Source organism: Podarcis cretensis (genome assembly GCF_951804945.1).
Source record: "Podarcis cretensis genome assembly, chromosome: 16".
NCBI classification, from domain to species: Eukaryota; Metazoa; Chordata; class Lepidosauria; order Squamata; family Lacertidae; genus Podarcis; species Podarcis cretensis.
Genome location: NC_137186.1, coordinates 23,248,010 through 23,262,860, shown reverse-complemented (window position 1 = coordinate 23,262,860; position 14,851 = coordinate 23,248,010). Strand labels below are relative to the sequence as shown.

The window sequence follows — 14,851 nt, the reverse complement described above, 5'->3', positions numbered from 1 at the left end:
GAGGCTGCAAGTTTTAATACTTTAATACTGTACTCTGATTTACCGGGAACATTTAGGGAACTAGCCTAGTCCCTCTAGCCCATGGATAGGCAAACTAAAGCTCGGGGGCTGGATCCGGCGCAATTGCCTGCTAAATCCGGCCCACAGTCCAGGAATCAGTGTGTTTTTACATGAGTAGAATGTGTCCTTTTATTTAAAATGCATCTCTGGATTATTTGTGGGGCCTGCCTGGTGTTTTTACATGAGTAGAATGTGGGTTATTTGTGGGGCATAGGAATTCATTCATATATTTTTTTCAAAATATAGTCCGGCCCCCCACAAGGTGAGGGACAGTGGACCGGCCCCCTGCTGGAAAAGGTTGCTGACCCCTGCTCTAGCCCACTGAACGCACACCTCTGACCCCCTTGCCTACAGACCCTCCGGAGCACTAAGATCAGCAGAGGGGGGCAGAGGGGGCCTTCTTGGTAGTTCCACCTCCCTTAGAAATTCAGGGGGAGGGTGGCAGCCCTTCAGTTGTGGAAAGCCCTCCGCACAGAGGTGCATCTGTCTTCTTCACTGTACAGCTCTCGGTGAATGCTGTCCCAGTTTCTGATTTGATCCTGGAATGTCCCACTTTTCCTTAAAGGTAAAGGGACCCCAGACCATTAGGTCCAGTCGTGACCGACTCTGGGGTTGCAGCGCTTATCTTGCTTTATTGGCCGAGGGAGCCAGTGTACAGCTTCTGGGTCATGTGGCCAGCATGACTAAGCCGCTTCTGGCGAACCAGAGTAGCGCACGGAAACGCCGTTTGCCTTCCTGCTGGAGCGGTACCTATTTATCTACTTGCACTTTGATGTGCTTTTGAACTGCTAGGTTGGCAGGAGCAGGGACCAAGCAATGGGAGCTCACCCCGTCGCGGGGATTCAAACCACCAACCTTCTGATCGGCAAGTCCTAGGCTCTGTGGTTTAACCCACAGCACCACCCGCGTCCCAACCAAGTTGCTAGCAACCCATTTATGCATTATTTTGCTCAACTGTGTTCCACTAGTGGAAGACAAGGGGGGGGGGGTATGGAACAAGACGTTCCCCAGGGCTTTTTTTTCAGCCAGAAGTCACTGAAACTCAGTTCTGGCACCATTGCCATTATAAGAGGACAAAGGAGGCGTTCATGGAGAGTTCCAGGATTTCTTTTTCTGGAAAAATAGCACTGAATGGGGAGAAATGTTGCAGGATATGATGTTCCTGTGTCTTATTGAAAGGGCTGTAGCTTAGAGTATCTGTTGGCATCTCCTGGAAGGCCTGGGAGAGACCCCTGTTTGAAACCCTGCTAAGTCAGTGCAGACGAGTTGTGAGGAAACTCTGACTATCACTCTGACCATTGGGCCATGATAGCTGGCGCTGATGGGATAAGTAGTCCAACAACAACTGTAGCGATACATGTTCCCCATCCCTGGGTGAACAATATTGAACTACGTAGATGGGCCAGTGGTCTAACTCAGTATAAAGCAGCTTTTCCTGGGGATTAAATCTGTTGTATGCCAATGACTGAGAGCCAATTAAAAGCACCCATTAGCCCCCGCTGAGCTCTTTATATTTTAAAGTGTTCCTTTTCAAGCTGCGTTTCTCGGTCTCTTTGTATTACAGCTTCAAAAGTCATCTGAACCCCCCCCCCCCGCGGTGGGGCGAGGGGGGAGGAAACACCTGAAGACAACCAACTTCTTTCAGCGACATGAATTGTGTTACCTGCACGCAAGGTGCTTTGATCTTCTGAAACTGTTACATTTCCCTCAGGTACCCTCGCTCTCCGGATGGAAATAATTTCCGCTCTGTTCACATTAAAAAAAATTGGGGACCTACTTAGAGCCACCACTAAGATCTTGTACTTTTTCTAAAGAGTTTAATAGCAGGTGGGAGACAGAGAGTGAATTGGACCAGGGTCACAGGAATCAGGTGGGGTGGGGAGCCAGAGAGTTTTTACCCTTATTCAAAACTTGCATGTTTCTCCTCTGGAGCAAAGCACAACTTGGAGGGGAACCTTACAGGCAATGCACAACCCAAGAAAGTGTGGATCTGTCTTCTCTGTTCCTCAGTGATGGGCCATTTGCTTATCTTTCACAAAGGAGCCTTTTGATTTCTACCTACAGCCTAGTTGGAACTTAAGAAGAGACTGATGCATCAGGCCAATGGCCCATCTAGGTCAGACTGCTTATACACAGGGGTGCTGGACACCAGACCCTCCAAGTGTCCCTATTTCCCAGGAACAGTTCCAGATTTACAGAAGCCATCCTAGTTTCTGATTTACAGAAGCCATCCTGGTTTCTGATTCGAACCTGGAATGTCCTGCTTTTCCTTGGGACATCCCGATTTTCACTGGAGAAATGTTGGAGGGTATGGGACACATGATGTATGGAAGTGAGAGCTGGACCATAAATAAGACTGATCGCTGAAGAATTGATGCTTTTGAGAGTCCCATGGACTGCAAGAAGATCAAACCTATCCATTCTTAAGGAAATCAGCCCTGAGTGCTCACTGGAAGGACAGATCGTGTAGCTGAGGCTCCAATACTTTGGCCACCTCATGAGAAGAGAAGACTCCCTGGAAAAGACCCTGATGTTGGGAAAGATGGAGGGCACAAGGAGAAGGGGAAGACAGAGGACGAGATGGTTGGACAGTGTTCTCGAAGCTACAAACATGAGTCTGACCAAACTGCGGGAGGCAGTGGAAGACAGGAGTGCCTGGCGTGCTCTGGTCCATGGGGTCACGAAGAGTTGGACACGACTAAACGACTAAACAACAACAACAATGGGACACAGAACTGCCCTGGCTTGTGTCCAGATCTGGATTGTAAGGAAGATATTTTTATTGAGGCAGCAAGGAGTTCACAGGCTCAGCAACAGGTCACAGTGGCAATATGTTATTTCCAGTGTCAGAGGCAGGATGCCTTTGTGTAGCAGTTGTTGGAGGATCAAGGGTGGAAGGGAGATACTGTGGTGGGAAGGTAAACGGTGTTTCCGTGCTCTCTGGCTTCCATCACAGTGTCTCGTTGTGCCAGAAGCGGTTTAGTCATGCTGGCCACATGACCCGGAAAGCTGTCTGTGGACAAACACCGGCTTCCTCGGTCTGAAAGAGAGATGAGCGCCACAACCCCATAGTTGCCTTTGGCTGGACTTAACTGGCCAGAGGTCCTTTAGGCAAACTAAGGCCCAGGGGCCGGATCCAGCCCAATCGCCTTCTAAATCCGGCCTGTGGACGGTCTGGGAATTAGCGTGTTTTTACATGAGTCAAATGTGTGCTTTTATTTAAAATGCATCTCTGGGTTATTTGTGGGGCATAGGAATTTATTCATTTTTTTCTTCAAAATGTAGTCTGGCCCCCCACAAGGTCTGAGGGACAGTGGACCGGCCCCCTGCTGAAAAAGTTTGCTGACCCCTGTCCTTTACCTTTTACCTTTACCTTTATATATGTATATTTATATTTTACTTAATACACTTTATCGCCCACCCTTCCCCCTAAGGTGGGTTACAACAATTAAAATGCCAACATTACTATTAAAACACAATATTTAAAAACAACTTGAAATTACGAAAACCAGGTGGGTCCTAAAAATAAGCTAGCCCTAGCTCAAGTGATGATTTCCACCCTCTGCCCCCAAAAAACACCACTAAGAGCTGGTGCTGTCTCCACAAAGCCACATTTCTCTGCAAAATCCTGCTGCTCCCTATACAAGCAATGGTTGCTATCAGTAAAGAGTAAATATCCAATCAGCGCTGTAATTGCCTTGACCCTAATTGCACATTTGCTCTGCCGCTGAGTGGCTAATTGAGGCATCCCATGGAATGATAGAGAGGGCAGGAACTCCAGAACGGGGGAAAAGCATTGGGTTCGTTTGAAGGCAGAGCAACCCAGTTAATCCTTGCCATACCAGCCTACAAACTGCCATGGAGATGTCCTTCAGAATTCACACACACACCAAATTTGGTTGCCGGGTTGCAGGTGTGGGATTTTCTTCTGCAGGACTATCTGGAAACCTGAGAACGAGATGATGTGATGATCAGAACAGCTGCAGCTATTGGTCAATGGCAACTTGGTCCCTTTGATTTCATGATGATTCAGAGGGGCCCACAAAGGGTGGCAGGCTTTGGGCTTTAAAATTTCGGCGGTGCCCCGTGAAACACCAAAATTTGGTGACACCCCAAACTCTCACCTTCCATTGTTCATCATTGTTGTGGTGCCCTCTTGGCTCGGCACCTAGTGCAGGTGACACACTCCCAAATCTGCCTCTGATATAGGGATTCCTGAGTCTTTAGGTTGCTGTGTTCATTGAAGGAAGGAAGGAAGGAAGGAAGGAAGGAAGGAAGGAAGGAAGAAAGAAAGAAAGAAAGAAAGAAAGAAAGAAAGAAAGAAAGAAAGAAAGATTGTGTGATTGAAGAAATAGAGGTGATGGAGAGGGAAGAAGTAACATGAAACTATTAATTCCCTGTCCCAAAGGATAGAGAAGAAAAGGGATGAGTTTCATAAATTTCATTGCAAATCTGTCAGTCTGGGGTCACAGCTGCATACAAAAGTTCCTGCAACAGCTAAGCAACAAGAATTGAGAAGGGTTTTTTGTTTTCTTTGTGATGGGCAATGGGTAAGTGACTGCTCTCAAGAAGTGGGAGCATGCATCAGTCTTCCCTATCTGTTTTGAAAGTCATGAGCGTTCATCAGCGTTTCTGAGCAAATTTCTCCCAAGTTACATCTTTTTGTGTGCAATTTTACCAGGTAAACACAAGTTTGCAGGGCCTTTTCCTGCTAACACCACACAGTCTTTGCATGTCATTTTTTCTAATATAGGCGTTTTATTGCAGATTTTATCAAAGGGTATGCATGTCTGTACACAGTGCTTGGCTGCAAAAGGACATTGCAAAATTCAAAGAGAGAATTTCAAAAGATGGCTGCGTTTCAGTTGGTGTACTCTTCAGGAAAGCGAAAATAATAATTAGGTAAGTTTGCCTTTAAATCCAAACTGAATCAAATGTTTTCCCTGTCACTATCTGCAGGCGATTAACTTTATCTTCCTACTGTCAGAAGCATCATCTGCTGATTTCTGCATATCGCGGTACTGTTAATTAAAATGCACAAGTGTAGCACCCTGCTTGTGGTTAATGCTTAGCTGAAATGAAATATTCAACGCAGCAATAGAGAAATTAAAATAATAATTTATTTGTCAGACAAATAAATTATGTGCATTCCTTCCACAAAAGATTACCTTATTGTGATAGCAAATAAATATTAGTCCCAATATAATTCCCCCAGTGACAGAAATGGGGAACCACCAAGACCAGAACATATATCCCGAGGATCCCCAATGAGTAATATCCCTGATAATTGTTCCACAAGGGGGCAGTCAATCAATTGTATAAGAGAATCTTCCCGTTCACAGTCGCTGGTTCAGACGCTCCTCAAGCTTCAGGCGTGCGCAGGTCAGCCAGCTTCCAGGTTGTGGCTGCAGCAGGCCGGTCGTCTAATGTTGCCCGTGACCTAGCCCGTTCCCGGTAGGGCTAGATACAGGGGTTTTTGGAGAGAGTCAGTTTTAAAGGATTAGAGGGGTCACCTTTGCATGTCCAACTGCCTTCGGACTTCTTCAAACGAGAGTGATGAATCCAGGGGGTCACCTCAGCTACCTTCACCGCTGTTGGAGTAGAGAGCAAGACGGTGTAAGGTCCACGCCACTTAGGTGCAAGTGGATTGCGTTTCCACTCTTTCACCCATACGCTATGCCAGCCTGGAACTGATGAATCGGCTCGGCAATGCTGCACGGCGTGCGCTCGAGGGCCCACCTGTTAAGATAAACAAAAACAACACGGAAGAGAGACAAAAACACGGGAGAGAGATTGCACTTGTCCCTGTGTCACATGGTCTCCTATTTGTTTGAGGCTAGCTGGAATATCCTGAACAAAGGAGGGTGGCCTCCCATACAGGAGCTCAAAAGGTGACAACTTAAGTCTTTTTGTGGGTGCACACCGAACACGAAACAGTGTTATGGGTAACACATCTACCCTTCTGAGACTTTAGACATATTAGTGGGCTTCTGGCATGCCCTGCGAATACCTTGCACAAGTGTCTGGCGGTAGGTGGTAAGTCTGGCCAGGTGAATTGCATTGTTTGGATCCCAATTAGGATCTTCCAAGGGAAAGTTGTCCTGAAGATGACGATCAATATTAAAAATATTTCCCACTCTGGTCTGCTCACGCAAATATATCTGTGCCTTTTCAGTTATGTCTCTCCTTTCCTCAGCGGTGAAAAGAGTATTTAGGAGCTGGCGACAATCTGTCCAAGTAGGACTATGAGTATTTACTATTGAAGTCACCAAGTCCATCATAGCCTGAGGTAATCAGGCTATGATTAGATGCCTCACAAGAGCGGGTGAGTCTGTAGTCTTCTAGCGAGTTGGCAACCCCACTACAATTATTCAGAGGGGGAATTCCAATGAATTCAGTAGGACTTTACTCCTGAGTAAACATACCTTGGGGCAAGGTTTTCAGGCACCTATTGCTAGCTAAAATATTGCTGGCAGTTGAGATTATTTTGATAGCACCAGTGTTGCGTTGGACATGTGACCAGGTAGGTAAACAACACCAACCCTCAAGCAAATGGCTGCCTTTCCCCATCAGTGAATAAATTAACATTTCCCATTGAGATAGGATTTGGCTGAAGATTTTGCTGATTAAATCATCAAGACTATAATCCTCCCTAACATCACCACGAGAGCGATGCGAAAATACAGATATCAGCTACTAAGCCCCAGCTGGGAGAGAGCAGAGTCATCTCCCAAAGGCGAGGCCTGTTGAGGATATGTTAGAGCTGGCAAGAAATAGCAATTCAACCCAAAATTTGTGGCACGGTCCCAGCCATTCAGGGGAAAACACTTTTTTTTTTGTCATTAATCTGATTCATCAGCTTGTTTGTTTGGGAGTCAATCCGAGTGCCTACAGTGCTCTTCTGATCAGATATGCTCATTCTATTAATCTCTTGTTTTCCTTTATATCCCCCCCCCCCCCAAGAAAAACCAAGCTGACATATTATGCATTTTAAAACTCTGGAACTCCTTTCAGATAAAGCATATTTAGATTTTAACAAAGCATCACCAGGGCAGTTTGCAAGAAGCCAGCGCAGTGTCGTGGCTACAGTTGTTGGACATGAAGCTGGGAGTTCAGGGTTCAAATCCCCACTCAACAATGAAGTTCACTGGGTGGTCAGTCCCTTCCCACAGCCTAACCTACTTCACAAGGATGTTTTGGGGACTCATTGAGGAGGGGGAGAACCATGTATGGCACCTTGAGCTCCTTGGAGACAAAATTGGGGTATAAGTCCAATAATTAATTATTGTAAAGAAAATAAAGTCAAACTAAATTTTAAAAAATCCCTCATATTTCAGGTTCTAAATAGGTTTGTGTGGCATGGTACTTTGTGACTTTTCAACAATGCTATTTCAATCACTGTCCTTTTCTGAGGTTTGTGAATGGATTATTTGTTAACACAGCAGTTCTTGGGTGTGATGAGCTATCGGAGGAATAATAGCACCCACTTTATGAAAGTTGTTTTTTAAAAAATAGAAAAACTCCAGCAATAGTCAAGTCTAATGGTGGCCCGCATAAAGCAGCAAAGAAAGTGGCCATGAGTCAGAAATTAAGGACTTAAGCTGTGGATTTAAGGCTGTGTGGAGATAAACTTTCGATCCAAAGCAATGTTTCAAGATGAAGCTAAAAAGCTAAGAGTTTTGGAGTGACGCAGTCAGGAAAAAATGCCGTTCGCCATTTTGTGAGGCATTGTGGGAGCTCTTGGGTCTGGGAGGAGAAAGAGAGAAATAGAGTTGTTTACATATCGTGAATCAACTCCTCGGTGGGACTTAAGAGCGACAAATGCCAAAATTTACGATGGATAAAGTGATGTTATCTACGAAGGAGATATATGGAAACCATCTGGACTTAGTGGAGGAACGGGAAATCCACACAGGATTATTACACTTGCTATCGGCTTAAGGAGACTAACAGAAGAGATCGTAAAGGAAAAAGAGAAATTATACGAACAAGATATGATGTGGCAACACCAAGATAAGACTGGATAGAATTATGAACTTTGTTTGGACTGATTGGGACTGATTTGGACATTAACGCAGTAATAAGAAGATGATCTGAATTCCCCTTTGGATCTTGAAGTATGGGTTCCCCCAACAAAATTTAAAAATTTGGCTTTGTAATTCGGAATTTATATGATGTGATTTAATTTGATGTGATTGGCCAGTTAATAAAAATTATTTTAAAAAAAAAGTGGCCATTTTGGTACAGCGGTGGCCATTTTGAATTTCCCATAGCATTTATAAGGTAGAAAATGGCTCTGGTTGCATTCTCTAGAAAGCTCAACAACTTTGGTGGTTTCCTTAAAAAAATCTCAGCAACTTAGGAACCCTAGGCTGCTCCCCAAAACACACACCACCGCCCCCCCCCCCCGCTGAAATACTGACAAATACTGTGATGTGGGGGGGAAATTATTGTGACAAAAATCACGATGTGGTAAAAAACGTAGAGCCAGCCAATACCTCTACATAGTTCCATCCTTATTTCAGACATTGTGATATATTTATTGGTATCGTGATGCTTAGCTGGTGATATATCATGATGTTGAAAAACATATCGCCCAGCCCTAAATATGACTACTGCTTTGACTGTGATGTTTAGCTTATTTTATAGTTGTCGCTTTGTTAACAGATTCAGGTAGGTAGCTGTGTCGGTCTGACGCAGTCGAAATAAATAATTTTTTAAAAAAATTGTCCAGTAGCACCTTAGAGACCAACTAAGTTTGTTCTGGGTATAAGCTTTTGTGTGCATGCACACTTCTTCAGATATCTTTGTTAACAGTGTTTCACAGATTGTGATTGTTTTACTAATGGCTTGTTTATTGTTCTACACCATGGGTAGGCAAACTAAGGCCCAGGGGCCGGATCCAGCCCAATCCCCTTCTAAATCCAGCCCGTGGACGGTCCAGGAATCAGCGTGTTTTTACATGAGTAGAATGTGCCCTTTTATTTAAAATGCATCTCTGGGTTATTTGTGGGGCCTGCCTGGTATTTTTACATGAGTAGAAGGTTTGCTTTTATTTAAAATGCACCTCTGGGGTATTTGTGGGGCATAGGAGTTCATTCATTTTCCCCAAAAAAATATGTCTGAGGGACAGTGGACCAGCCCCTGCTGAAAAAGTTTGCTGACTCCTGTACACCATTTCCGCTGTATTTGTGACATTCTATTATGTTCTATAATGTTGTTGTTATTTATTGTTTGTAAGCCCCTTTGGGATTCATTTGAATCAAAAGCGGCACAGAAATATAATAAATCGAATCGATCGCCACTTTTTTTTTTGCTACACAATTAATTACTTGGGCAGTCAGATCTGTCCATTATTGGGAAGGCCCAGGAGGAGCTGCCGTCCCTCAGAATCTGCTGCCTGAGGCAGCTGCTGCACTTTGCCTCACAGTTGGGTCCGGTCTACCACTCACATGCAATTTCCACCTAGGGAAGCATGAGAGATGAAGGCTTGTGCTTCCTCCACCAAGTTTCTTTCATTTAAAATCCAGCAAGGATGCGGGCTGTCTTCCACACATGAAACCACCTGGCAATTATGGATGTCAGATTTAAAAGAGCAGTCACAGCAGCTTCTTAACCAGCAGTGCAAGGCAGGTACCGCGCCGCTCTCAAAAGTATTATGTCTGCCTTACGTAGCTGATGGCGAGGACTGCACATTCCAACGAGCCCATCACTGAAACAGCTGTCAGCCCATTCCTCTCCTCCTACGTTTAATCTTCCTTGGTAAAAACAGCAACAGCACACATCAATGTTTGTTTCTGCATATTACTAACAAAAGGAATCATAAACATTTCAACAGGGCCTGGCAACTGAGTGGCGTTCCAGGCATGCTGCTGGCCTTTCTTAGCTGTGGTTCCTGCACTGCCAGGAACTAGATGAGCCTTAGGGTCCCTCCCGACTTTACAGTTCTATGATTAAACTCCCATCATCTGCCCCCCCACCTGTCCTACTTAAAAATCTCTATCTATCTATCTATCTATCTATCTATCTATCTATCTATCTATCTGTTGTGACGTGGGGTTTGTGATTTCAGCTCTCTTGACATAATATGCTGGAGACAGTTCTCTAGTAACACTTCTTTATTAAAGCAACAAGACTGAGACCTGAGGAGGGAAAAGCTACATTTATAGGGACAGGGAACTAGCTAGAACGGATACATTTTGGAGGGAACAATATCAGGCAATCACAGTCCTGCCTTTTGGAGGAAACCAATAAGACAGAGGATCCAAATACAGCAGCTTAAATGAACCAATAGTAGCTGTACCCTCTGGAACCAAAAGGCAGTTACTTTACCCTAATGCAAATACAGACAATAATAATACAGATATAAAATCCTTTGACTCAATACACAACTCTATCTATCATCTATCTATCTATCTATCTATCTATCTATCTATCTATCTATCTCTATCTATCTATCTATCTATCTATCTATCATCTATCTATCTATCTATCTATCTATCTATCATCTATCTATCTATCATCTATCATCTATCTCTATCTATCTATCTATCATCTATCTATCTATCATCTATCTATCTATCATCTATCTATCTCTATATCTATCTATCTATCTATCTATCTATCTATCTATCTATCATCTATCTATCTATCTATCTATCTATCTATCTATCTATCTATTTATTTATTGGTTTCACATATTACATTACAATACAAATGTACCAAAGCCAACACCATTTCCCCCATCCACCCCATTCATTTGCATTTACCATAAAGGTAAAGGGACCCCTGACCGTTAGGTCCAGTCGTGGCCGACTCTGGGGTTGCGGCGCTCATCTCGCTTTATTGGCCGAGGGAGCCAGCGCAAAGCTTCTGGGTCATGTGGCCAGCATGACTAAGCCGCTTTTGGCGAACCAGAGCAACACACGGAAATGCCGTTTACCTTCCCGCCGGAGTTGTACCTCTTTGTCTACTTGCACTTTGATGTGCTTTCGAACTGCTAGGTTGGCAGGAGCAGGGACCGAGCAACGGGAGCTCACCCCGTTGTGGGGATTCGAACAGCCAACCTTCTGATCGGCAAGTCCTAGGCTCTGTGGTTTAACCCCCAGCGCCACCCGCATCCCACTTACTTTACCATATATTTCCTCAATCCATCATATTATTCTTTTTTCCCTCCTCCCACTTCCCTCCGCCCCCACTCGATTTCCTCCACATTATAGTTTACAATAATCTTTGCATTCTACAGTCTTCTCAAGTCATCTATATATTCTTATTATCTTTCCTTACTAATTTTTCTTCCATCCAGTACTTCACATTTTAATCTAGGCATATTAGCATATCTTTTTTTGAGCAATATTTTGCCATATATTCATCAAAACATTTCCACTCCTTTTTTTAATTTTTTGATTTGACTGATTTCTTATTATAGCAGTTAATTTTGCCAAAATTAAATATTCATTTAGTTTACAAAGCCATTCCTCCTTTGTGGGTATAGTTGGTGACTTCCACCTAGCAGCAAACGCTATTCTAGCAGCTTCTTAAAATCTTGATTGTCTCTGTCTCAAAGTCTTTCCGTTAGTTTTGCCATTTCAGCATATTCCATCAGTTTTCCTTGCCATTCTTCTTTAGCTGGTATTTCAGCACTTTTCCATCTTTGTGCTAGCAGTATCCTAGCCACAGCTGTAGCATACATAAACAGTTTTTTTTCTCTTTTGGCAAATCTTGATCTGAAATGCCTAACAAAAAAAGCTTCTGAATTTTTCACAAAGGTTATCTTAAACATTTTCTTCAATTCATTATAATTCATTTCCCAGTATTTTTTAAAAATTACCATATTTTTTGCTCTATAAGTCTCACTTTTTCCTTCCTAAAAAGTAAGGGGAAATGTGTGTGTGTGTTATGGAGCGAATGCAGGCTGCGCAGCTATCCCAGAAGCCAGAACAGCAAGAGGGATCGCTGCTTTCGCTTTTTCTTTCTTTCTTGTTTTCCTTCTCCAAAAACTAGGTGCATCTTGTGGTCTGGTGCATCTTATAGAGCGAAAAATACTCTAAACGGCGTTGGCCCAGTATACCTGAAGGAGCGTCTCCACCTCCATCGTTCTGCCCAGACACTAAGGTCCAGCGCCGAGGGCCTTCTGGCAGTTCCCTCGCTACAAGAAGCCAAGTTACAGGGAACCAGGCACAGGCCCTTCTTGGTAGTGGCACCCGCCCTGTGGAACGCCCTCCCACCAGATGTCAAAGAGAAAAATAACTACCAAAGTTTTAGAAGACATCTGAAGGCAGCCCTGTTTAGGGAAGCTTTTAGTGTTTAATAGGTTATTGTATTTTAGTGTTCTGTTGGAAGCCACCCAGAGTGGTTGGGAAACCCAGCCAGATGGGCGGGGTATAAATAATAAATTATTATTATTATTATTATTGTTGTTGTTGTTGTTGTTGTTGTTGTTGTTGTTGTTGTTGCCTGTAGGCACCCCCTACAGCAGGGGGTGGAGGACCTGCAGCCCTCCCAATGTCCCTAGATTGCAACTCTCATCTTCTCTGACCATTGTCCGTGCTGGCGAGAGCCAATGGGATTTGGAGTGGCCACAGGTTACCCACACCTGCTCCACAGGTAGCTTTCCCTCGGTTGTAACTGACTGAGCTGCAAACGTGTTGTTTCGAAGACCACCCTATGAGATAAATGTCAGTATTGAACGCAACGAGTGTTTTCCAAGCTGCCCTCCTGCTGCTCTGAAAAAATGTGCATCCGTCTTGTATAGCATTACTTTCACCCCTTCTGGGTTTCTCTTTTTTCCAACCAGTTCCACACACTGAGATCTTTTTCCCCTTTCCGCTCAGCTCTACGCACCTGCCTTCCAGTTACCCACAGGACTCAAGAAATCATTACAATGACTAATTTGATTTCATGCCAATTCTCTCTGCCCTCCGGATGACATTGCAGGGAAAGAGTAGCCCATTTGCATTCCCAGAGTGGAAGAGGGCGAGGCGAAAACGGTGATGGGCGATCAGAGTTCACAGCGTTTCGGGTGGCAAATGTCTGCTCTACAAGCCTCCCCTCTCACCATCTCATTTTGATTAGTTATGCTCAGCCCAGGTAGCAAAATGTTAGTGCTGTTAAGTGAAACGTACACACAGAGAAAACCACACACACACACCTTCTTGCTTTCAGTGATCCTACGATAAGCTTGAAGTTCTAAAGACAGCCATCCAGCTGGTATTTCTCCAAAGCCAACCAGCTCACAGGCAACCAGGGATACTTCTGAACAAGATACAGCATCAACCTTCTGCTTGCCTTTACCTTAAATACAAAAAATGCAGCCACATGGCAGAGCATCAAAGCTTCCAGATTTAAAACCTATTTTTTTATCTTTCTTGCCAAGATAAAAAAAATGAAACAATCTCACCTTTCCAATGATTTAAAAATAAATAAATGCATCTTTGCATAATAATAATATAATATAATAATAATTTATTATTTAAACCTCACCCATCTGGCTGGGTTTCCAGCATGTATTTTGCTGGAGCAGCTTGTCCTCCCATCAATATATTTATTATTTATTTACACAGCTTCATTACTGAGGTTTCTAAGCCAGGTACAGAAAAAATGAATGGGTTTCTCAAAAACAAGTCATGCCAGACGAATCTCATTTCTTTTTCTGATAAAGCTACAAGCTTGGTGGACCAGGGGAATGCTGCGGAGGTTGTTGTTGTTGTTTAGTCGTGTCCGACTCTTCGTGACCCCATGGACCAGCGCACGCCAGGCACTCCTGTCTTCCACTGCCTCCCACAGTTTGGTCAAACTCCTGCTGGTAGCTTTGAGAACACTATCCAACCATCTCGTCCTCTGTCGTCCCCTTCTCCTTGTGCCCTCCATCTTTCCCAAACATCAGGGTCTTTTCCAGGGAGTCTTCTCTTCTCATGAGGTGGCCAAAGTACTGGAGCCTCAGCTTCATGATCTGTCCTTCCAGTGAGCACTCAGGGCTGATTTCCTTCAGAATGGAGAGGTTTGATCTTCTTGCAGTCCATGGGACTCTCAAGAGTCTCCTCCAGCACCAGAATTCAAAAGCATCAATTCTTCGGTGATCAGCCTTCTTTATGGTCCAGCTCTCACTTCCATATATCACTACTGGGAAAACCATAGCTTTAACTATACGGACCTTTGTTGGCAAGGTGATGTCTCTGCTTTTTAAGATGCTGTCCATCTTGATTTCAGTAAGGCTTTTGACCAAGTCCCCCATGGTATTCTTGCAGAGAAGCTGGTAAAATGTAGGTTGAACGAGGTAACTGTTAGATGGATTTGTAGCTGGTTGATTGACCATACACAAAGAGTGCTCACCAGTGCTTTTTTTCTGGGGGTACGCATACCCCTAAACATTTTGTGAATCTAAGTTTGGCCTCATTGAGGGGCAATATTTCAATATGAGTAGGAAAATGAGGGTACCCCTAAACATTCTTTTAGAGAGGAAAAAAAGAGCACTGGTGCTCACTAATGTTTTCTCATCATCCTGGGAAAAAGTGGGGTGCCTCAGGGTTCTGTCCTGGGCCTGTTGCTGTTCAGTGTCTTTATAAACAACTTGGAAGAAGGAATTGAAGGGACGCTCATCAAATTTGCAGATGACACCTAACCGGGAGGGTTAGCTAATGTCACAGAAGACAGAATTGAATGTGAATTTTACCTTTTTACAGCAAAGGAGTTTCTACACCACCACCCCTCTCTATGCTCCACCCAGACGCATGAATGACACATTCCAACCAGGCAAAGACAGTTGCGAGTGAAAAGCAGGGCCAGTTTGTCT

General features: G+C 44.0%; 1 long non-coding RNA gene across 1 annotated transcript in view; it reads right to left on the bottom strand.

The window, feature by feature from the left end:
- Positions 1 to 633: 633 nt before the first annotated feature.
- The window catches only part of LOC307205127, a 144,443-nt gene continuing 130,225 nt past the window's right edge, over positions 634 to 14,851 (bottom strand). The window contains exon 3 of the long non-coding RNA XR_013833893.1: positions 634 to 810. This is a non-coding gene — a long non-coding RNA (uncharacterized lncRNA). The remainder of the gene's footprint in view (positions 811 to 14,851) is intronic.